We start from the raw sequence: 26217 nt of genomic DNA on the forward strand, positions 1-26217 counted from the left end.
GGTTTAAACTTGTTCTGGATTTAAAATTCCCATCCTGTAGTAACTTTATTAGATATTTTATTTTTGATCTCACTTGTGAACCAAGCAATTGAGCAAATAGCTTTGTCATTGTACTCAGTTTCATTAGATGCCACTTTGTACTATCACAACTCCTCTTTACTATTTATTGAAAAAGCAATCTGTTTTTCTTTATTTTCATTCTGTCCTGCATTATCATTTCATAAAAAAATACCACACCATTATTCTTAAATGAACAAATACATTATATGAATATGATTAATCTCATTGCTCAAATAAAGAAAAACTAGGTCATGCCATAAAAGTTTATTTCTAAATCTTTGGCATATTTATACAATTTTTTTCATACATATTGTATAAACTATTGTCATAAAAGGATATATTATTTGTTTATAAAAAAGTTTTAGATAATACTTTAAGTGTTATAGGTTTACTTACTTGCTCATTAAAAAAACAATCACTAAGTAATTGATAGAGGATAAACAAAAAGCGCACACGTAATTAATTTAAATCCAGAAACATCAGTGAAAGAATTAATGCAATAGCTATACCTAATGTCTATATGCAGAAAGAATTAATCATTTAATTGAGTCTCATCTATGATTAAAATTCTTTTGGTAATTAAAAATCACTTTGATTTAATTAAAAGTCTATGATATATTAATGGCATTTATTTGTAAGTCTAATTTATTTTAAAGCCTATAATAAGACAATTGGCAGATTATTATGTGACAAAATAGAACAAAAATAAATCTATAAAACATACTTCTGGATGTCTCATCAACTTTCACTCTAAGAGGAAAAACGTTATAGCTTTTACAGCAAGGTGCAAGGTCTTTTCCTTGAGGATTCCCCGTTACAAAGACGTTAACCCCATCCCCCCGTCTTGAACACACACAATTTATGTAACTACTTCTAACAAATATGGTTGAACTGGCAATTTTCAACCGTTATGTCAATTTGAAAATAATGTTAAAGTGTGCTCCCACATCGGTCCGTTGTGTACACGGATAAGTGCATAGTATAGATACATATTATATATATATAATATAAATATACCAGTCCTAATATATCTATTAGGACTGGTACGGTAGCACAGTTCGGATCGGTACAGCCCTTACGATTCGTTACGTTGTTACCATCCATATAAATAAACACATATTAAGTATTTTGATAATATAAAATTTTGTTTATGATTTTTAACCGAAACCTGTAGAGCTCAATACGACAACACACCATGCTCCGGGTGAAAAAAAAAATAGATCGTCGCCTAGTATATAAAACCTTCAATAGGAGAAATATTCAGTGATACCTATGAATCTGAGTTAAAATAAATAGAAAAATAGACAATGACTTTCAACATAAAAAATAAATCCAAGTTGACAAAACCCAGTAGCATGGTAGAGGGGTAATTTAGATAAATTTCCCAAGGTTTCCATCTTAAAGAAAATCGTCTATAGAAAAGAAATTATTTAAGAGTAAAATATCGACAAAACTTTAAAAACTACAATAATTATATTTGGTTCTAGATAATTTTGTCCCTAACATTTTTGCCCCGTACATTTTTTCCGTTGGTAACTTTTCCTCGAGGACATTTTGTCGCATGAAAACTTCCTCATCTTTTTATATTTTTCTATTGTCAGTTCGAACTTTACAATTGTACTTCAATCAGGTTAATTTTATAACTAAGGGAGAAGAAGGAGAAAAGGAAAATAGTGAAGAAATAATTAATAATAAAAAAGTAATCTGTAATCTTGTACTGTTTATACTTTATTATTTATAAGGAAAAGGAGTAAGGAATCACGGATCTGAAATGATGAGTGGATTTCGAAAGTACTCATTGACTTGTGGCATGTTAATTCTTGTGATTGAGCTTTGTAATACCCCATTTTTAAGGGATTACATAAATAATATTTATGGGAGATTATGTTTATTTGTACAAAAGTTAAGTAGAATACAACCCACTTTTCCTATTAGATTATGGAACGTTTATGAGCGAACGATAAGTGGAAAGAACATAACAAACAATAGCATTGATGGGTTTGACAATGTATTACAAAGCTCAATAACAAGCATGCACTCAAATTTATGGAACGTAATAAATTGTTTAAAAAAAGAAGAGGCAATTGCCAAAAAGAAAAAAAGGAAATATTGAAAGAGGGGATGTCACCTTTAGAAAAAAAAATTACGAAGATATAAGTGAAAGACTCCAACAACAAGTATTAAATTACAATGCAATCGAAAAATTAAAATATGTGAGAAGCATTACCTGGAATCTCCATACATTTACCTTCAGCTATGTATTATGTATTTTATGTGTCTTTTTATTTTAATAATTAATTAAAACAATGTATATTATCTTTATTATTGAAAATGATTGATACATAATCATCTTATTAAAATATTTAATTTATACGAATTATAAGTAATGACTTAAGAATATATATATATGAAAAAATAGACATAAGACAAACTATTGGCTTCTCCAGTTCACCATTATATTTAATTGTTTCAATGACCATTATACTGTACCGAACCCCGTACTATAAAGGATGTTAGGCGGCTTGTAGGTAACTCTGGGCTGAGTGTACGTTCCCAGCCCTAATAACTATATATATACTTAGAGGTGTACACTGTACACGCACGATATACATATGTGGTAACCTTCTTAACAAAGATACAATACATTTTTTCTGATTTTTTGATTTATTTTTAACATGGTCTCCCTGTAACTCCAGACAGTTTTGCTAAGGAAAACTGCTATCTCTGTAGCCCGTCCAAATACAACTTGGCGCTTTTAGCTGCAAGTCAAAAGACACTGTTTCTTTTTGGCTCAACTACTCCCAGCTGGATTGGATTAGAGGCGTCATATTTTAACGCAACAAATCTGTATGTTTCTGATATTGTTTTAATCTACGTAAAGATTACACTTTCAAACACTTATATTTAATGACAGCTGGATACTTGATTTTGTCCATTTTCACTCAACACTCACATCATCTCACTCAAACAACTGCTACATAACAACTGCGCGTCTAAAATGCCTGAAATTTTTGTGAGGAATTGTCCACAGATACTGGATAGATGTGACTAGTTTTTATTTACGAGTGCAGCTATCTTCATGTTGACATTAGTAACTTTTCCGAGCACCCTCATTTATATATATACATTAGACGTGTACACTGTACATTCTACACAACCGATGGATGTGTTAACCCTCCCTTTAGGGAAAATGTTTTGAAAATTGAATCCATAGGTTTAAAGTTTGTGAAAAGGTGATTTTTTCATTTTATTTGATGATTCCAGACACCATTGGATCTGGATGGAAATATGATACTGATGTGGTTAGGTGATAGCCCTTGATGTCAACAAAAAGTGGATTCTAAGTTATTACAAAACTTGTAATAAGAATTTTTCTTATTTTAGGTAAATTTTGTATGTTAACAGATTTTATATAGTTTTTTTTTTGCTTTGTGGTATATTTATTATTACTGGACATGTTTTTGAGAGAGGGATAATTATGAAGTAAAATAATTTACTTATGATATATTTTTTACATGATCCTTCCTCCTTCAATTGTTTTTTATTTGTCAAGTTGTGCCTTGTATTGCATCACGCAACCATTCCTTCGAAGAAACAGAAATAAATTTCCAAAATCAGTTCGTAGTTAACCAATTTCTCCCAAGTATGGAATTATTAATTATTCAATAAATGTGGAGAATTGTAAAAAGCTAAACATCCAAGTTCAACTTTTCAACAATCAGAGAGAGCACTGAGTAGGAGAAAAGAAGTAGACACGTCGACAAAATAATATCTAAGTTTTAGTGTAAGTGAAGTTGTGTTGAACATATGATTTGATAACCTCTATAAAATAAAATAAATATTATGTGAGTTTTGAAAAGTGACGTACTCTGTTCATAATATTAATTAATTACACGGATCACAACATACTTGATTCAATGTTATGTTTTGAATTCAAAGCATAAATAACTTTGCTCTCTGCAGGTAAAGACATAATTTTTATACAATCATTTTAATCCCATAAATTAGCCATACAAGTATTATGTGCCGTATAAAAAAATGGAATTGAATAAATTATATTTTTTGTACTTGGATTTAAATTATAATTAAAATTGTCACAGCAAATGGATTTAATTTATTTAATGTATTACATAATCACATTGTAGTCCTGCAGATACTATGGATAAAATTATAATGCTCATTATTCAATAATAATACCTATAGACATTGTATTATGAACTACATAATATTATAAAAAGCACAAAAATAGTTATGAATGCATTGTTTGTGATTGATCCTGTTGCTTGCTTGCTTTATGAAACAATAAATAGCATGCAGACAAGAGTTGTTCAAATAAAAGTATGTAAACCAAATTGGCCTGACATGTGATAATTTATGTATGTGCAAGTGTTTCATTTGAAGCTAATTACACCTTAAAAAATAAATACGTACATATAAAATAGAGAGTGTTTGAAAGGACACACTCCAATTAGTTTGTTAATAAATCACACACTATGTTTATAAAGTTTTAAAAGTTCATGACTGATTGTAAAGGATTATAAATATATATAGAGTGAGGACCCAAAACATATTTTTAATTATAAGGTTTCATTAAGCACCCAAATGACGACAACTGAAACAAAAAAATAAACAAGTTTTGTTTGTTTATCGCGTCTCGATATGTATCTGTCTATATAAAAAAAATCGTTTATGTCGGAGCAACAACAAAAAAGGCAACTATTTTGTAGTTTCCTCCGTACTGGTGTCAGTGCTGAGGAGGCTGCAGAGACTGTTGCCATCTCCATCCAGACTGTCAACAAAAAAAAAGTCAATTACAGTTCCATAAAGTCAAAAAGAACCAACACTTCTGCAGCGCCAAAATTGATGACTTTTGGCCTAACTCCATGTTGCCCTCCTAAGCCCTTACTTCTGCCCCCTTGACTTTTTTATCTGGTGTGTCTTTGAGAGAAATGTCTGCCATACCCCTTATCCAAATTTGAATTTCCTGCAAGCTCCCACCATCATTGAGTAGTACGCCATGGATAACTTATTCATGCTATTGTAAGTTATGGGTTCCCAGTATGTATACTCGTATATAATTAAATTTTTGAGTTATTTTACTTTGTGCTAGCTTCAAATTCTTTTACTTATTTTCCTCTTATCAGTTTTCTGAACGTTGATTGGTTGAAATTGAATTAACTCTTGTTCAGCCATGAACAATTTTAGTCAATATTTAAATAGTATTTATATAGTTGGACAGTGATAACTTTCTGATACAAAAATATACCGTGTATTTGGTTGTTAACAGTCGATGTGTGTGCTTGTTTTCCCATTATCAATGTTTTAAGCGTTTACAAAATAAGTTTTAATTTGATCTCGTTAATTACTTAATGATTTAATAGTTGGAAAAAATTGGCTATCTACTAATTGATTTTGGATATTTTTCTGTTTCTGTTAGTAGAATCAATTAACGGCGTCATGGATGAGAGACCATATTATAGAAAAATAAAATTAAGGCTATAGTTATCAATGTATATCCAACATGGGTGGATTTCTCAACCCATTTCATAATAATAAAATTAAAGTCTATAGATATATCAAATAAATATGGTAAATCTTATATTCATGTAATTAAATTCGGAATTTCTCCACTTCTTTATTTTTATTCAATATTGTTTTTGTCCTGACACACGACGTGCAATATTTTTGTTGTATCTTTCATGGACTACCTCTTTTCCATCAGATTTAATACTTCCTGTAGTACCCCCCTCCATTTTTTGGAGTAATTAGGTGTCGACAAACAAATAATTATTTTCTGAATAATATGAAAATGATAACTCCTTAATTTCCGATTTCCATGGATACACTCAAATATAGCTACTCAATACGTAGATGTGTCTCCTCAAGAATAAAGGAATAATAATACCTACATAATAACATTAGATATATATTTTTTTTTAATGTGATGTGATGAGTAAAGATGGAAATCCTGGAGTTGATGTATTTTTAAGCATAGATACCATGACAGAAGAGGCCAGAAGTAACTATCCCAGACCTTGATGTGAAAGAAGATATTCACAATAAAGGATTGTCAAAAATGATTTTCTCAATTGACACAAAAATATACCAGGTCGTTAGAAAGTCTTGGAACGAAATGAACGTTGAACAATTGATTATACTTAGCGGCTTTCACTGAAATTCTTGAGAATTTTTATTTATTAAAACTTGTTTATTACTCAATAGAGATCATTATTTTTGAATTTCAACGTCTTTGCCCTCGACTACACACTCACTGCGACCCTGCAACGCATTACACACGTTGACAACGTAGTGCTTCGACATTGATTGCCACTCTTTCTCAACCGATTACTTTAGGAACTCAATACTGGTGTGATGTTGTCTACAATCCTTGCTTTCAATTCGCCACAAGATGCTCTAATACAGGTTAGGGGTCTGCGTTGGCCAGAATTCCTTCGGTTAGAACTTCATTTTTTTGGCCATCCAATCCTGTACGATTTTTTACGTATGTGGGGGAGCCCCATCCTGTTGAAAGCAATAATTGGCTTTCTTTGATCTCTTTGTGACGTTGCATACCTCGGAAACATTTTTGTTTGCTAAATCAACAAGTAATCCTTGGTAGTCAAACTGTATCCAACAGGGAACCAAATTGGCTTCATTTTGTCACATTCCGATGAAACAATGCCAACCATCATTACTGAGACCGGATGTTTGGTGATGGGCACTTCTCGGAGGTTATAGTTGACCGTGCCGAAGCATACGACCCAACCATTTTTGCCAATTGTACAGGCTTGTAAATGTCTTATCGTCCGAGAAGAACAAAATTCGGTTTCTGTGGATACCTAAAGTCATTGTAAAGCTTTTTGTACCGATAAAATTGTAATTGTTCTTGTAGTGTAAGCAATGGTCGTTCAGTATGTCCGAAAGACTTGCTACCAGCTTTTTTTACGGGATTGAACACCGTGGAACAGCTCACCGATAGCTTCTTTGCCAAGTCCGTCATTAGTATCTTCGGATTTTTCAAAAAAACTTTTTTTTACCGTTTCAGGCTTTTATTTGATCGGCCTTCCACTTATATGACAATTACTGATGTCTTAACCATTGCTTAGCTTAACCCTGACCCTCTAGATGGTGGGTTTGCAGACATTAAGGGTCTTTACAATATCAGAATTGCTAAATCTGGCGCGGACTAAACGAGCCACTTCTTGCCTTTTTTAAATTATTTTCGTTAGTATTTATGTTAGAGGCTTGGTAAGTACTTCGTTCAAAGGGTAAAAAATCAGTTGTTCTTTTTTGTTCACACAATTTTTGCATAAAATTAACCAAAACATCTCAAAATGCAATTAATGTTATGTTCCAAAACTTTTTGACGGCCAGTTAATATGTACTTCCCTCTTCTTTTCTTTTTTAATGTAATCATTCATAAAAATTACTCCTTTTCTGATATACAAATAAATAGAAAGTCAGACTATCTTTTACTTATATATATATATATATATATATTAATTATAACTAGCTAATAATAAATTTTTTTAGTATTAAAAATGGCAACATGGAAATGAAATCGTCTTCTATTCTATGATTAAATTATGTTTCCATATTTTTAAATAAGGGGACATTCCGTATAAAAAAGAAAATCCTACGCTAAAATTGATTTACAGGGTGTAAAATTATAAATCTGGAACAACTTTAGATCTCAATACCTTGGCAATTGAGATATCTATATTTATGAAAGTGGGGTCATCAGATTCAACTGACAGACTGTATAAAAATAATACAAAATCCAAGTGAACACTATGCTGCCATTATTGTTTGTCTCCGTGCTGGGCACATGCCAAAGGAGATTAGTGAATTTATTAAGCTGCCCAAATTAACTATTTACGCTCTTGCCAAGGTTTTCAAGGTGTCTGATAGGTCGGGAAAACTTGCAAGGAAGGGACATGATCGTTTTATGTGCAAAAAACGCACTCAGACTTCTTGATGGCTCCACAGGACACGATTGAAGACGACCCCAGCATCTACATTGAGCCTGGATGACAAGATGAACTTGGATCCACACAGCTCCAGGCCTACCGTTTACTCTGGCATGAGGTGCCAGAGAGACGTTTTGAAGTTTAGGCAGATACTGTCAGTGGCTATGAAGGTCAAAATAGTTGAGGCAAGTTCAAAGGTCTTGATCTCTCTGAAGCATGGATCAGATGGTAGGATTCGGTACTTCTCCAACAAGAAGATTTTTTCTGTGAATGCCAAAGTCAACAGAAGGAATGAAAGCTAGACTGCTTTTACCTTGAGATAAATTTTTATATAAATTATCCTTAAATTTGTAGGATTTAAAATACCCACTCTGTATTTACTAGACTAATGAATAATTACTTATAAGTTCCTCAATCATTATTATTTTCTTCAAAGAATGACTGAACGTTGAATGAATTGTATCTTCATAACCCATGATGAGTTGTTTATTTTAAATTAAAGTAATATCCACTTAAATGTGAACTATATTTTTGCATTATCTTTTTGTACAATATTTCATTAATTTACTTTTAATATACAGGCTGTTTTTTACCCATAAAATAGTTTATTTTTGGCGCTAAAATCAAAAACCTTGCACGAAGATTTACACCAAGAACTTTGTTTTATTGAATGAGAATGAACTCATTTCTTCTAATATATCAATATCTACTAATATCAGATAAAGTGAGGGAACTAAGAAAGAATGTCGTGAAGTGTTAATCCAAAGATTATTGAAAATACTTTTGGAACAGCTTTATCCCTAGGATTAATCTATAAAGCAATTGGAGGGTTCAATGACACTGCATCTAATGAGGATCGTCCAAAAAAACTGAAACCTTGACATGGAACTCTTGAAAAAAATTAAAAACGATATTTGTCGGAATTTCTAGGAACCCAAAACAATCCGCTTCTAAAGTTGTATCTGAAAATTGAATATATGGTAGAAAAGTTCGCCAAATCATCCAAGAGGACGTTAAATGAAGTTTTTGAAGTTACACTATCGTTATTTCTAAAATGCTATTACTCTTTTTGCCTAGAACGATGCAATATTTTGTTTAAAAATATCACATAAGTCACAGGTATTCTCTTCTCAGATGAGAAGAATTTGATTTTGACGCTAAATTTAACAGCTAAAATGATAGAATGATTGGCAGGAAAGTCCCATTTGAAGATAAAACTAATTTTGTGAAATAAATAACAATTTCGATAAAATTATTACCTTTTTTCAATTTGTTACTCTTTCGTCTTTCATGTATCGTTGATTGTTTTGAAAAAGTAAGTAAAGTTAATGTTTGATGGAAATTAAATATACAACAATAGTACAGGAAATTGAATTGTTTACGTCCGGAATCCTCAAAGACTTTGAAGCAATGTTAAAGTTTATTGAAATATTAGCAAACTTTCTTGTAAACAGAGGGTTTTCCTGTTCAAAACATATTCAAAAGTCAAAGGAACACTCGTGCTTAGAAAACTTCATTATTTTTATTACTTTTCATTGATATTTAAAATAAAATATAAATATCAAGTTCAGGATATTATGCAAATCCAAATATATTTCTTACTGTCGCGAATCCATAGTTTGTCAGTGCTTATGAAGGCTTCTATTTGGTACTAGATTGGTCTTAAAATGAAAAACTATAGAAAATTGATCGAATTCAAACTATAGAAAATTGATCAAATTCAAACTATAGAAAATTGATCGAATTCAAACTATAGAAAATTGATCGAATTCAAACTATAGAAAATTGATCGAATTCAAACTATAGAAAATTGATCGAATTCAAACTATAGAAAATTGATCGAATTCAAACTAAATAATATATTCTCTGTACCAAAATATAAACAATTTATACGAGAGCAAGCTGAAAAGTTCTTGGCCTGACAATGAAATACTTCAGCTTTCATCTAAAAAAAAATGATTAAATTTTTCTTCATAATTTCCCTTGACTTCCACACCATGTTTCCAGTGCCTCTATAACATCAGTAGTCGTTCCCAGAAGTGAGAGTCTGGAAGGTTGTGCAAATATCGATGTACCTCTTCATTTGATACAAAACAGTTCCTAGATACTCCTTTTTAGGTTTGTGAACAGATAATAGGGGTGATGCCCGAGCAAATCATACCAAAAATCCCCTAGTTTTCCGATTGCTATAACACTCTTGTGTACAGGGGCGTTGTCCTGGTGAAAGATGTGTTTGTTTGTTTTTTCATTTTCTTTAAACAAGGCATCTAATAGTTCTGCATTTTTCGAGATAATCAATCAGCAGGATTCCTTTTGCATCACAAAACACGCTCACTATGACCCTTCCAGCAGATGATCACGTTGAAATTCACCTGCTTACTTTTTAATGGAAGGAGCAGAGTTCCTATCAATTTTTGACAGCTTCGGATCCGTTTCGGTAGGGGTTAATCCATTCAAAACGAAGAATTTTATAACTGCACGATATTTAACTTTATCTACATATTTTAACATGAAATACGAGAGATGTTTAGTGGAACAGTTTGTGTAAGCAAATAACTTGAAACTTGTCATAAAAAGGTATGTACCTCGCACCCAACAGGAAATATAATTTTTGCCCGATTGCACCTGTGTTAGACTGATGATTTTTTACCTTACCAGTGTATACTTATTACAGAAGCACAAAGTTTTAAAACTTCAGGAGGATGAAGGTGGGAACTCAATCACCTCTCCATAAGGTACATTAGTTTATAACCAGGATCTGGAGTTACATTTTGATAATACAATGCCTTTTTAAAGGTATATACCATTAGTTCTAAATTCTCAAGTCGAATATCACTTAGTTCTATATAAAACTGTCAAAACTAAAAAGTAAAGAAAGTTTCACTTTCTAACAATAAAAATGATATTGAAAAAAAAAAATGAAAGAAAAAAAAGGACACTAATTCGTTGCTTATATTATTTTGCATGATTTTTCCTCCCTCTGTACACTTCATCAAAGTTTGATCAATAATACAATTATATTTTTGGTCACGAGGGAATGTCCAAAGTAGTTTCTTCAAATACAAACATTTTCTGGAAACAACTGCAGAAAAAATTGGCTGAAAGAAGAAAGAAACTACAATTTTTGTGGTCTTTTAAAATTGATTCTTTGAATTGTAGTTCTTTGAGTGTATAATTAACCGAAAAGTTTATCTAAAGATAATTATTAATGGACCTTTCATGCCTCATTAAACAAAATATCACGAAACTGATCATAAAATCAATTAACCAAAAAACAATAAAGTTTTTTATTTATGTGAAGCATACTTAAGACTATTTTTGTTAAATGAGGTGCTTAGATTTATAATAATAAGTAATTATTTATAAAAAAAAAGTAATGTGTAACATTTTATGAGATATACTCAAATTAGAAACGCAAACGCGGTTATGACATACCAATAAAAAGTAAAACTTTAAATAGGTTCAGAAAACAACTTCGAAAAGGTTTCTACTGTCAAGACGGCGGTATAATTGGAACTAATCATTCGAACTAAAATATTTTATCTCCTTTTGTTTAGGAGAGGGACAATATGCAGGGTTTGATCAGTCCTGGATTGAAAAAAAGTACATTTTTCATTTTAAGACTAATTCGGTAATAAACCCAGCATTTATATACTAGTACAACTTATCACATTCCAAATTTTAAAAGTCTGATATACCCAACTAATTAATCCATTGCCAGTTTGGGAAGGGAGATAGGGGACACTTGTCCCAGGTTCCACGCTTTAATATAAAGAATAGAAGCCTCGTACAAAATTATTTTCTCTAAAGAAATGAGATTTGAAATTAAATTTAAATTTAAAGAAAAAAAAATCATTAATCTATGAGATAGGTTAACCGTAAAATCGGGTTTGAATATATTTTTTTTATGAAATCCATAGTCAATAGTCTTACGCATACCTTATGCACTCTCAATGTTTTTCATTCTCAAGGGCGAGTAACCTCTAATTAAACCATTAAAACAATATAACCAAACACAAATCTTAGCTTAAGGAGATACATGGTCGGTTAATTCACTTAGACGTAGTGATGAAACGGCTCAAAAAAAAATCTTATGCAGATTCTTGTAAAAATTCCCAATGCCGATTCTGATTCTTTAATATTTTACATAGTAGTTAAAAATACCAGTCCACAGGATTATACTTTAGGAGGGGGGAAGGGGGTACTTGGTTTTTGGAATTTTTATCCCAAAAAATTTGAAAAATTAAATCCCAAATACAATTTGAAATATTTTTTTTTAATCCTCAACTATTCACGAACAATTAATTTTTTTATAAAACAAATTGCTATTCTCAAAAAATTACATTTTTCTCTAATTCCGATTAATCGTCTCATCACTAGTTAAAAGGGTGAACTTTTGGAGGTAACATAGTTAGTTATGGAGTAATATTCAACACTCCAAGTGGACAAAAAGTTGTCCCGTCAATCACAACCTTGGACAAATATCAATCACTTGATCACTGTTTCGTACCTTTACTCTCCAAATTTAAATTGTACCTCTTCGATAACTTTTTCAATTCATGAATTAGACCAATGAAAATATTTATTAGACAACTTTCTTTTTACGGAGAGTATCTGATTTCCAAAGGTTCTATAATATTTATTGCATACATGGTATTATCCACCCATGTGTGTCAGTAAAAGATAAGATAAACCATAAAATCCTCAAATGGCCTACGCATTTGAGGAATGAATCAGCAATAAATAATTTGATTTCCTCCCTTTGTTAAGTTTTTGAGAGCTCTTTGTTTCATATGGATATTTCTCCATCCTCTCTTCGAATCCATTAACTGTTTGATGAATACAAATGTATACACGATACATCCCTAATAGATGTAATGGAATAAATTACATATTACACACAATCTCCATCCCCATTAGCAGATAACGGATTTTAGTATGACCGTAAATAATTTAATACATCTACACCATGATGTAGATACCATTGATAAAAGAAAATAAAACTTGTATATCTATATTTTGTTTTTGCCCCAGTCCTTCTACTTAATGGTTAATGACTAATGGTAATACCTCAAACTAGGTCATGTCTGACCATAGATACCTATGTACTGTATATATTAATAACTAGTAGTAGTACATCTCACTGTCTGGAGTAATTAGGCGTCGACGAACAGACGAACTTTGCTGTAATAATATAACTCCCCAAGAAATATCTCCGTTCTTCATGAGCAAATCCATTACTCATTCCTTAGATGTTCTCTCTTCAAGCATGAAAAAATTATAATAGCAGCTTGAAATTTTTTACTTGACATGATGTGATAAGGATAGAAGTGTTCATTGTCTCTAGAACGATCACTGGCTGCACTTTACCTATTTTCTTAACTCGATTTGATTTGATTTTTTTTCTAAAGTTATGTGCTATCAAACTTCTAATTTGGAATAAAGCAGATATTTCTATTTGTATTTCGGCGAATGAAGATTTGTTTATATAGCAAAAATAAATTTGATTTCAGACCGTTTCTTTTACAATCCATGTGATTTTCTTACAAAAAAAATTCAAATGTGAACATGAATTCGGATGGGAGGTGCGGCTGAAATGTTTCTTCAGGACGCCTCAAACTGCTAAGTTGAGATCAGGGCTTGAGGAGGCCATTTAGAGTTAGGCCAGAAGTAATCGGATGGTAAAAAGATGTTACAGGCAGTCTCTGGAACCTTCTCCACAACGACACCAGTGCTGTTGGGAACGCAATTGCGTTGCCTTTTTTATTGTTACTCGGACCTTATTTTTATACTCAGAGTCATGGAATAAAACAGAACTTGTTTATTTTTATTTTAGCTCTCCTTTGTTACGTAATCAAACCTTTTTGTTATAATTATTAATAATAACTTTTATTATTTGACGTTAAATAACGGGGATAAAAGTGTAATTAAATACTATTGTATGTTTTGGGACCCCAGTCTATAGATGAAAATCAAAGCCTTTAACAATTGATAAAAAAATTGCAATATTTGAAAGGATCATTAATATACGTAAAGTATGCCGATTTCCAAAAAAAGAAAATGTATGAAATGTGCCGTGTCAATAAAAACCATTACGAGAATGTGGCTGGATCTTAAGAGCCTCTAAAGAAAGAGGAGACAGACGATAGAAAAGAAACAACATATATCTTAATTATGCTCACTAATTGACACACCCTCAAAAAAATTACATCCCTAAAAATGACTCAAGTTAAATGATGAACATAGTTCACTTAGACAATTTTAAGTATTGAAGGTGATCGATCATCTATGTTTTTGATTGATATTTTCGTGGCTTTATGCTTTACGGTCTCTTTAGTTGAATATACCAACGAGGCGAAAAAAACAATTTGAAAGTTGTTAAAAGTTGTGTTTTATTACTATTATTTTGCTTATTGTTGAATAAATTTAATACTTATAAATTTGTGTGCTTTTGCTTATTAAATTTTGCATTATTTTTCTACGTAATGCTACTCAGGAATAAAGCATTCTATTCATGTAAAATATAGAATACATACTCTGGAAGCTTGGGGACCCAAATAACATCAAAATAATTTATCTTTACTTTGGTAGTATCTAAAAATATTATTTTGTGAATAAAGTGAACTATAATAAGATGTATCCTTTTCTACAAGTTACAAGTTGTACATAACATACCTATTTCTATCTTCATCTACTTTCCATTCCTTCCTATTATCTAAAAAGTTTGGGTTTAATCCAGATGAATAATAGAGGCATTACGGCGAATTAACAGACGTATATGAGAAGTTGAAATAATGAAAACTATCAACCCTCTGATGATCACCCCTTACATCAAAATTTGTAAAAAGTGAGGAAGTTATTCTGTGAAATCTCTATTAAAAAAAACGTGCTTCACAATTTTTCATCTAAATAATATCTCAAGAATGACTAAAGTCTTTTGAATGAATATTAGCATTCTAGGTAATGCTACTGAAAAACACTTACAAATTTATTTTCATAAGTATTCAGAGGCAATTTCTTAAGGTTTCTCATAAGGCAGAAAAGATCACTGGATTTTTGTAGTGAGGATGATGTAACTCGGGTATAAGCAGACTTCAAGATAGAGAAGTGGTTGTTTCATACTCCCATCTACGTCAGCTCCGAGATATTTGTCCATTGTATCAACCAAAGTAAATAGACCAACCTTCTCTTCAGTTATGATAGGTTTTTATTTGTTCCACCAGCCATTATAATATTGGCAATTTCTTTATCTAGTATTCTTTATTTTTTAAGTTTGTTTTGTTTCAAATCCCATACTAGCATAATTTTGGGTATTCTCCCGCCTTTTTTAGTTAGCTTTCCGTAGTTCCTAAAAGACCAAAACGATATTTTCTCAATTAAATCTGTTGATCTGACCTTCACTTTGGATGAGGATGCACAGCTCAGTTGCTTAGTTTCTTAAATGAACACCATGATGCGTTCTGTACTCAAGCTATGTATATATATAGGAACTTCTACCAAGCGCTCTTTCTACTTCAGACCATTACTTTGTGATAACAAAATTGAGGTTAAGAGTATAATGAAAATTGCAGCAAAGGTGGACAGGGTTGTGTTTAGAGTTTCAACAATTGCTACCATTTCATCCACATTGAAGTTGTGAGCAGTCTGATCTGTGAAGACAAATTCAAGTTTCTCAGATAGTAATTTGACTAATCTCATATAATAGCTAAATATACATAATACGTTGCAAATGCGTCCTGATAGAAGAGGACACGCGGGGTTGTAACTCCCCCCTATAAAAATTTAATCCTGAAGACACCCTTGGGTTGAGAGATGAAAATATATCAAAAGGAAAGTTTAAACCCAGAAATCAAATGTAATTAATAGAGGATTGGGGAGATTTAAAACTTTGGTGGGTATGTAAAGAGGTTTAATGTAGATCGATAACAAAATAAACTTTTGAAATCCCAAGACCTCATGACATATTTTAAGGCGAGACCCGGATTTCAAAATATATATTTTTTTTTTAGTAATAATCCCACTCTCCTACTCTGAGCAACCATTTTGTTCCCATTTTGTGACAAAAATATCAACAAAATCCATGGAAGAGATTCATAGAGTGACTATTGATGAATTAGCTTTAGCAAAAAACGGCACCAGGGTTATTGTCAACTCAACAGGGTACCCCGAAACAATTCTTCGATGTTGATATGACAGAACGAGTCGGAAAACGTCACCAGGAGGCCCCAAAAGGCCTAAAGTGGCAAGAAGAGGATTTTTGGCCTGCCTGCCGTGGTCAATTTGGGGTGAATCAAACCAGCTCATGTCGAAACTGGCAAGGATCCTTAATATAGTTACTTATAAAATACAAATGCTTTTTGGTAATGAGGTACCACTAGAGTTGGACAACCTTCCAAAGTGGTAAAAATACGAAAAAAATCCCTTCTTATGATAAAAGTAATCTAGGTTATTAAAAAAAAAAATCAAATATTTCATAGTATCATTTAACTTTTGTAAATACCAAAAGTATTGGACACTTGTTCCAGTGTTTTTTTCTTACAAGTCCTTAAAGACCGAATGAGATCAAAATCATTATGGTTAAGGCATGCCTTATTACACAAAGAAATTCATAAGAAGTTCATAAAGCCATTTGTCAACTATTTGTCATATTTTTATTGAAACACAAATATTCATTATGTTTAAATAGTTAAATGTATGTCTATATCTAAAAAAGAGGCCTGTGATAGGGCTTCATATTGTAGTTAAATATTTTAATGAAAACTATGATTTATAAATTTCACATGTCTGATTTTTCTATATAGGTATATATTTGACTATTTAAATCTAATAAATACTCCTTCTTTTTCATAAAAATATGATAAATGGTCAACAAATAACATTTTAAAATTATGTTATGGCATTGTGATAATTTCTCAGTTCTTCTACTCCAATTGAACCTTTGGTAACAGGTTTCAAGTGTTATATGGTATAACTATTGAATAGGAAAACAATAAAATGCTAGATAAATTAGTTTAGTCAGAAATCAGAAATGTGTTAAGGCGAAAAACTGTCGTAATTATAAATGTAATCTAAGCTATTAAAAAAGTTCAAATTTTGATTTTAAAGCCAAAAAATATTATTTTTTATCTTTTGAAGAGATCAAAAATGATTGAACATGTGTTTCGGTGTTTTAGCATTAAAAACCGATAAGATTACCAGCATTATTTTATTAAAATGAGTGCTCGTACAACCACCTACCAAGTAGTTTTGTTCGAAAGGGAGGGTGTAAAAAATAAAATAATTTGTTACAAAATAACTGTCTGAATGCACAAAAAAGATAATTGTAGTCAATTTTAATCGATAAAATGTAATCAAAAATATTACATAATATTTTGAAGGACAAACATGAAATTTAAGAAATTGAGTTTTGATGTAACATCGTGTTAATAACTTGGTTCTCATAAGAGAGTAGAATGAAGAAGGGTAGATAAGATGATACAGTTTTATAGTACAAAGCTTGATATATAACATATACATATAATGTAGCCTGAGTACCATAACAAAAAACTTATCCTTTTATTAAGCTCTATTCATAAGTTCGTCCTTAATGTCTTGATGAATAATTTAGCAGATAAAATGCTCAATAAATCGACATGTCAATTGTCAAATGTCGATATTAAAGATCTGACTTATAACAAGCAAATGACTATGTTGACTGTCAATTTTACCCTCTGCCTTTGATAAGATACAAAATACGGGACCAATAAACGAGAATGATTTAAAAAAATCATTATTACTTAAAATTATTGATAATATTATTTTGTTAGATGTATAAAAAAATAATTTAAAACAATTATAATCATGACTAAAGATGTGATTTGTATACAAGTGCTGGGAGAAGGTTGGAACGAGACATATGAAATTAATAAATTAAGACTTTTGTTAATATCAGCTGCCTGTTATATGATTTTGAGGGGAGGAAATGAATTACTTATATAAAAAGGAGAACCTGTTGCATTTAAAATAACATTAGTAATGGGAAAATGTAATAATTATATTTAATTTATATAATTTTTTTTTATCATACATTTTAAAAACAATATACACCTAAAAAAAAGCGAGAATTCTTCTTTTAGAAAGAAGTTGTTAACACGACTTATAAAATATTGAAAAAAAAGAAAAAAAGAGAAGAAAGAGCTCACACAACAACTATTTTTTTTTTTTTTTAATCTCTCTACTTAGTTTTTTCTTGAAACAGATCCTTCTTTTTCCTTAGCATACGCTCAAACATTTATGTATTGACTCACTTTAAGCTCAAGTTGATATTTGCAAAACCTATGCGATAGTAATAATAGTCCGGTGCTTGATTGATTAAAAAAAAGACTACTGTAAAAAAAAAAAATATACATATATACTAAAAGGACCTGAATTGTCCCGTACCCCATTCACGATAAAACTGACTCTGGTCTCAGTTATATTTCTTACCCTTATCTAAACTGGGAAATGTAAAGGATCCTACAATAGTTAAGGCTAGTCCTGCTCAAAACAGTATAACTATAAAATGTGAATAAGTGACAAATAATATACAATGCAGCGTAGTTGGATTAGAATAGACTAACATAATGGAAAATAATAAAGAATGACTGGTTTTTGAGAAATAAGTACCTAAGAAGTTGGGCAACCTTCCAAAGCGCTGAGGGTACGAAAAAAACCTATCATCATAAAAGAAATCTAGACTAGTAAAAAAATCATTTTTTTAACGTTAAAGCAAAATAAATGATAATCAGTAATTGTTGATTATATTGTAAGAATTCATTTTTGTTTGCAATAAAACATTTTATTATATTTCTTAACGTTTGTAGAGAGCAAAAAAATATGAACACCGGTCTTTATACCCTCAATCTTTATACTTGGATATTCTCTCTACAAGAATTAAAAAATAATTATAACAGCTTTGGAAAATAAAAATAAACTTATTCAGATTGCCAACTAGAAAAATTCTCTCCCGCGTTCTAGGGTATATTTAATATATACATATATATTCTCTCTAATGACTAATTAATTGCAATGTTATTCTTCCTTCGAAATATGAAGTAAGATCTACTACTTAAATGATTGACTGATAATTGACAGAGAACCACGTTGTCAGTCAATTTTTCCCCTGCTTCTGCTCGAATATAACATAATTAAGTTAAGTATATATTTATCCTAACACATATAGTTAATTTAAATATCTTAAAATTATTAATATTCGTTTTTTATATCAAATAAATTCATGTACAACTTTTTTTTATGTGAAGGGCTTCTTTAATATTTCAAATTATTTTATTTTTTTCTCACCTGTTAGAATGTCTAAGAGAAAATGTAAAACGAATATAGCCTCTTAATTATTTAGACAAGAAAAATTAAAGAATTATTCGGTTGTTTTTTCTTAGTTACTTTGAAGTAATCTGTATTTATTTATTTTTTTAATTTCATTGAAGCATCATCGACCAACAAATAGTTATGGATTGCAAATTAGATATGGAGTTTAATCCTACTGAACCATGGATTTAGCGTACCGTCCTAGTCCTAATGAATACTAAATCTTACAAATATTGCCTGCAAGCACTGTGGAGCAAAGAAAATCAAAATGTTGCAAATCCAGAAATAAAAAATCCCACCTTTAAACAACCTAAAATTAAATATCTCTATGGTACCCAGTATAGAAGTGTCTTAAAGAAGAATCGGGAATATAACAACGGACGTGATTTAGCCAAATTCAGAATAGTGATAAAAATAAAAAGTCCGGATAACGATGACTTGATACCCATTTTCAACTTTACGAGAAAAAGTGGATCACTTCATAGGCTCAATTAAGTCAAAGCTTGGAAACAATCATGCGTACAGTCTGAAATAATATTAAAGAGTAAAACTCATGAGCCTTCCTCTATCGTGGTCTATTTAAAAGTATGCAGAGTTTATAATCCCCCCCCCCCCCACCCCACTCACACAATGAGTCCTGAATCGTACATATATACAAGTAATAGTAATATTTATTTACATGTATGTATGAAATACATCAATCCTTTTCTCTCGAAAGATGATGCCATATATGGTATAGGAAACATGATTCCTTTCTTGGGGTTCTTTCTCAATTCCATTTTATTAATAACATTTTCCGATTCTTCGTCAATATTTTTATCCCTCTCTTCGTTACAAAATAAACGTCAAACTTCCTGTTTCTTCCATAGATTCTTCCATTATCTTTCCAATATTATTGCACTTTTTTGGAAAGGAACTTTGAGTTTGTAGATTTTCCCAACTTTTGTATTGGTACATTATTTGAGTGTCTATCATAGTCATAAATGAAAAATAAATATGGTATGTTTTTTGTATTTGCTACCTGAATATATACCAATAGTAGGGGTTTGCGTTTATTTCCTTCCTCTCAAGGCTACTTGCATATGATTTCATTCAACGTCATGACAGTGAATATACTCTCTTTCCGAATACTCTTCAAATTTGTCATAGTTACTACGTTAGTTTTGGTTATTTTTTTTTTTTTTAAATACCGTCGGATAATATCGTTTTCATCTAGGATAATAATATTCTTTTTATTTAATTAATTTCGCGTGTAATGATTGTATTGTATTGTTTTAACAGTTTTTCCATAGCATAATGGAGTGTTATGATATGGGTTCTTAAATTTTCCCCTTAAATAACTTGATTTGGTGAATATCCACACTGACATGGCTTATTCTGGTTTTCTAAAAAACTGTTACGAAATTCGTCGGAGTTGATTGTTTGAGTGCCGCACTTATCAAGTAAACTCTTTATATTTATCACAGCTTATTTTGCCAACCACGGATTTGATGATAGTATGAACTCCACGGTGACCAAAAAAATCCATTTTTTGTAAAAATCCTTGAAATTTCTTACAAGTATAAACCCTCCTCTGATACGATCTTCAATATTAATTATATTTCTTCTGAGCACTCGTTAATCTCCAGTTATATTTTCCAAAATTATAACAAGGTAACAGAAACCTTGATTCTAATAATTAACAAATAATTTTGGGAGCACTTTATGACAGTATTTGACAACGAAAGCAATTTTTTTTTTTTGCATCGAAGTGCTTGCATGTTGAAACTGTAACAACACATTTGGGTTTAGCTAGTCTAGTACGAAGACGGTACCAGAAGCAACTGGCCTTACTAAGAGATTGCAGTGGTTGTCTTAAGAAATCACTGTATTGATAATTAGACAATCTATAAGGCCTATGTCTTAAGTTTGAAGGGCCAAATTGCTTAATATTTGTGTGGTAACCATCAAGAGTGAACATTATCAGTGACTTTGTAGAAATAAAGAAAAAGGGTGATCGTTATGCGATAAAATATTTTTATTTAAACGGCCTTAGTCCAACTTATATAAAAGCTGAGCTGGATTCTACTCTGTGTAAGTCCGTTTCTTTGATTAGGAAAGTAAAATTTGGGTAACTGAGTTTGAACGAGGTCCTTCGACCTGCCATGACGAACATCACAGTGACAGAACAAATAAAATAACGACTCCAGAGATTGTGAAGAAAATCCACAAAGTGGCACAGGTGGATCGTCGCTGAGCAGGCTAGCAGACTTTGTAAGCATTTCCAAAAGTGCGGTAAATTGAATTTCATCTGAAAATTTGAGCATGAAAAAGCGTCGTTTGCTTCAACTCAAGAAAAAACAGTGTTGTGAGGAAGTTACAATAGAGTGCTTTGCAAAGTTTCACAGCAACAAATCAGAATTTTATTAAAACATAATGTTTTTTTTAAATAACTTTATAGAGCTTAAAAGAGATTATGTTAAGAAAAATCTTTTTTTCTTTCAATGTTTTATGTTTTCTTTGTCGGTTCGGGTACTTCTGGGACTGGCGCTGCAATATTCAAAAAAAGATGACATTTTTTTGGTACAAACAAAAATTCATCATCCTCGAGAAATTAATCTCAATTATTAAAAAAATTTTTTTTTTTTTTTTTTTTTTTAAAGTCAAGGTAAAGATCAAAATGGAGTTTATTTTATAATATTTTCTCGTATCTTTTTACCTATGTAGAAAGCAAAACATTATTGGATACTCTTTTCAGCGTTTTGACATTAAAGACAAATAAGTTTATTGACCATAATTTCCGTGTGTTCAACTAGAATATGCTTTCGTGAGGAGGGGAGAAGAAAAATATATTGATTACATTCATTCATTTATTCATTTTATTTAGCTGATAAGTAGTCAATTAATTTACTCATTAATACAAACTGAGAAGTTATTATCCTTATCCCCACTCAAATTTGACCAGTTTGTAAAGGACCCTGCAATAGTTAAGGTCGGCCATGTTCAAAACAGTATAACTATAAAACTATAAATGTGATTCAATGTTTTTATTTGATCGAACTCTGCCCGACCATTATAAAAGATGAATTGTGTGAGTCTGCTCCTTCGTTTACGAACGTAAAATTTTAACTAGCTGAGTTTAAACGAGGCTCTAGGAGCTGTTTAGAAAAACATCGCAGGGGTTGACGAATTGAGGTGAAGACTTTAGAAGTTATGATACAAATCTGCAAAGCGAAGCTGGTGAATTGTGGATTAAAACTGCGAAAAATGGATAATGCGAATGAATCAATTGTTTGGATCACAAATATAAATAATAATTCATATTTTTTTAGAAAACAAATAAGATGCACGGTATTGCAATTGGGTTAAGCTAGGATGCACAATGGATAAAATAAGTCCCTTACTTATTTTCTAAGTTTTTCCAATGAAGAAGAAAAGAACACTCTTTAATTTTAATGATAAGTTTACTCTAATAGTGGGAGACATAATATGAACTAAAAAAAAGTGTTTGGAGGAAGAAAGATGTTGAGTATAACCCCAAGAAAACCCTTCCCAGCAACAATCACGGGAGGTGGTTGAAAACTTATGTTTTGAGGGTGTGTCTAAGGAGAAAGGACGACTTCACTACATCGAAGGGAGCATGGAACGATTCATGTACTCTGGAAATCTTGGGTGACAACCTCCCTCAGGACAATGTACTTCCAGCACGATAATAGCACAAAACATGCGGCTAAAGTAACAAAGGAGTTGCTCAAGAAGGAACACAATAAGATAAAGAGTGGCCTACTCACTCTCCTGACCTCAATCTCATATCAAATCTTTCTCAGTGGGAAAACTTACATACTTAAATACTTATTTCCTTCGCTGTACATTTACATAAGTTTATCTGAGTAAATGATGCATTTCGCCATATTATTGAGCACTACTTTGGAACAACAATCAATCAAAGGTGCAAATTTCTCTCTCTTTTTTTAATCTATATTTATGCTTATTCATTCTTCAAGTTCTTTTTCAACTTTACAATATACCTACTCTATTTTTATCAATTATTGTGAAATAAAGTAAAACGCTTATTGAAAAAGATAAATTGCTCTAGATATTTTAAAATGTCAATAAATATTGATAATTGAGTTGTATATATTTTTTTTAATTAGTTTACGAACGAAAAAAAGTAATGATTCCATCGATATCGGAAGAAATGGCATTGTTTTCATAATGATGACTAAAAAATGTCATCATAAGTAGTGTTCTCTGAGGTGCTTTTCAATGTGAATCTTCTTCCTTTTTTTATACCTTTATTGTAACACCTAACCTTTCCATTAATAAGGGAAAAAACCCTCCAAATTAACAAATATTTATCCAAATAAATCAATCATACCAATTACTATTTATATCTTAAGTAATTCCATACTGCCATTGTCATATTATTTATCCACAATTTTTAAAATGAATTATATATACTAGCTAAGGATTACCCGACGTTGCTCAAAGTAAGGCGGAAGAGAAAAGTCACATTGAAAATGATCATATTAATTAAGAAAGTTAAAAAAATATTCAGAAAATGATTCTATATACATACCAATAAGTATAATATGAATGTTTCGTTGTTGTCGAAAAAGATCCTGATATTTCTAATTCTCTTGGATTCTTCCCACTATATCAATCCGGTTAAGTAAGGTAACCTACAAACTCTTATCATCGCAACTCCCCCCGAAAAAAACCCAACTCATTATTAACTCAAAAATTATTCCCTCTTGTAACACCTTAGTATTATTATTATGAATATTAAAAAATAATGTGTTATAAACTTCAAATAACATACCAACATATATGCATTTAAAAAATTGTCTAAATGAGAAGTACATTTTTTATTTACTTTTAAAATGTTAAAATTCAAATTCGCGAAAAAAATTACAAAAAACTTTTTGGCACTTATTTTTGCAAAAAAAATAGCATTTATTGGAATTGTAAAAGAAACACAAACCGACCAATATTTTTTGGGTACATGCAGAAACAAAAAAAGTTATGAAGAATAATGTTGTTGAAGAAATAACCCTCGATAACTGGTTCATTTTTGTAAATATTGCAAAAATGATACAGAAATTGAAAATAATGCCATCAGTTGATAATTATAATTTTATATCCAAAATGTAACGTATTGGGGCATTTCTTTAAAAAAAATGAAAATTGATGTAAATGGAAAAAAAAGGGGAAAAAATGAAAAATTATCCAGAAAAGGAGAGATATTTCAGTTGATAATTATAATTTTATATTTTATATTTCTTTAAAAAAATGAAAATTGATGTAAATGAAAAAAGGGGAAAAATGAAAAATTAGTTAAACATCAATTTTTATATGGCAAATTTATATGCAAACCAATCTCCAGACAAATTTCTACAATCTTTATTTTATTTACCAATCCCATATTCCATTGGAAGTTTATTTGTTGCGCCTGAAATAAACGAAATTGTAATTTTCACAGATTTCTTTTTTTGTCCATAACTTTTTTAATTTTGAATAAATTTAGAGAACGTAATTATTCTTATAATTTTTGTTTGTAACACCATCTCTTTTTGATAAATAACTCAAAGCCCTATTTATTCTACTTGAGTTCCAAAAAATTAGTTTTTATGTTTTGAGTATAGCATAAGCCCTCTTATGTATATGACTCCTTCAAAAATCGACACCCACGTCTTAGCTTGTTCAAGCTCAAAAGAGGGACCCATGCAAAATTTAAGGCTCTTAGGTTAAACGGGTTGGGAACATGTAAAAGATATGTACACACACACACTTTTATATAAATACAGATACGAGTATATATAGGTATTTGATAATATTAAAACCCTTCAAAGTATTTTATTCGATGCTGTATTAGAATATTGCCTAGTAATATTTTGTTAAAAGCGTAGCTATACATTTCTATATGATAGGCAAAATTTATTCATAGAAATAACAAGATGGTCAATATATATATACGAGGAAGGATGAACAAGACTTTGGATTTCTGTATTTTAATAAATAAGCAGATTTTATTTGTATGAATGTTTCTATGTACTGCGAACAGTCATTTTTGAGTGTATCCAAGGACTTTATAGATACTTGATATAAAAAATAACAATACAATCGAGGGTGCACGTCATATTAAGAAAAAAAAGATGGGAGTATATATATAGAATTTCAAAAAAAAAAGCTAGAGATGGGTACATTTTGTATCTAGACTTGCTAATCGACTTGAACTTGGAACCAGTTACTTTTAAAGACCCTATACTAAAATTAAAATTATGGGCTTGAAATGAGCTCAATAGAAATCTACAGAATAGATCTGAACTCCATAAAAATATTCAAAGAAATATTTCTGACTTGTCTTGAACTTGGAATATGAGCACAGTAGGGACGGAGAATAAAAGTTAATTCTTCTTCATTTGAAAAAGAATCAAATTAAAGTGAAGGGGTGCAACCTATAATCTCAATGTGACTTGAAAATGTAGACATTAATAATTTAGACACTACTTGTGAAGTAAGTTCATCTTATCCTTTTATGTAAGGTCTTTATTGTCTTTCTGCATTTTGTAGACACAAATATAGGTATTATGCCCTTTAAAATCCGTAATTGGTATTTTATATGCTTAGGTACAAATATCTAAATCTACAATAATCAATAGAGTATAATTAAGGAATGACTTTATAAAAGTGCTACAATTTTAATTTAAAGAAGGAGTCTACAAAAGTAATTTTTCAAAATTGAATCAATACTATAACATGTAAGCCATAATTACTCATCCAAATATATCATGTGTTGCTTTTTAACGATTAAACTATTGATAAATTAAATGATTAATATAATATTGAAAATGAATTTTAGAAG

The sequence above is a fragment of the Lepeophtheirus salmonis genome, chromosome 13 (assembly GCF_016086655.4).
Source record: "Lepeophtheirus salmonis chromosome 13, UVic_Lsal_1.4, whole genome shotgun sequence".
Lineage (NCBI taxonomy): Eukaryota > Metazoa > Arthropoda > Copepoda > Siphonostomatoida > Caligidae > Lepeophtheirus > Lepeophtheirus salmonis.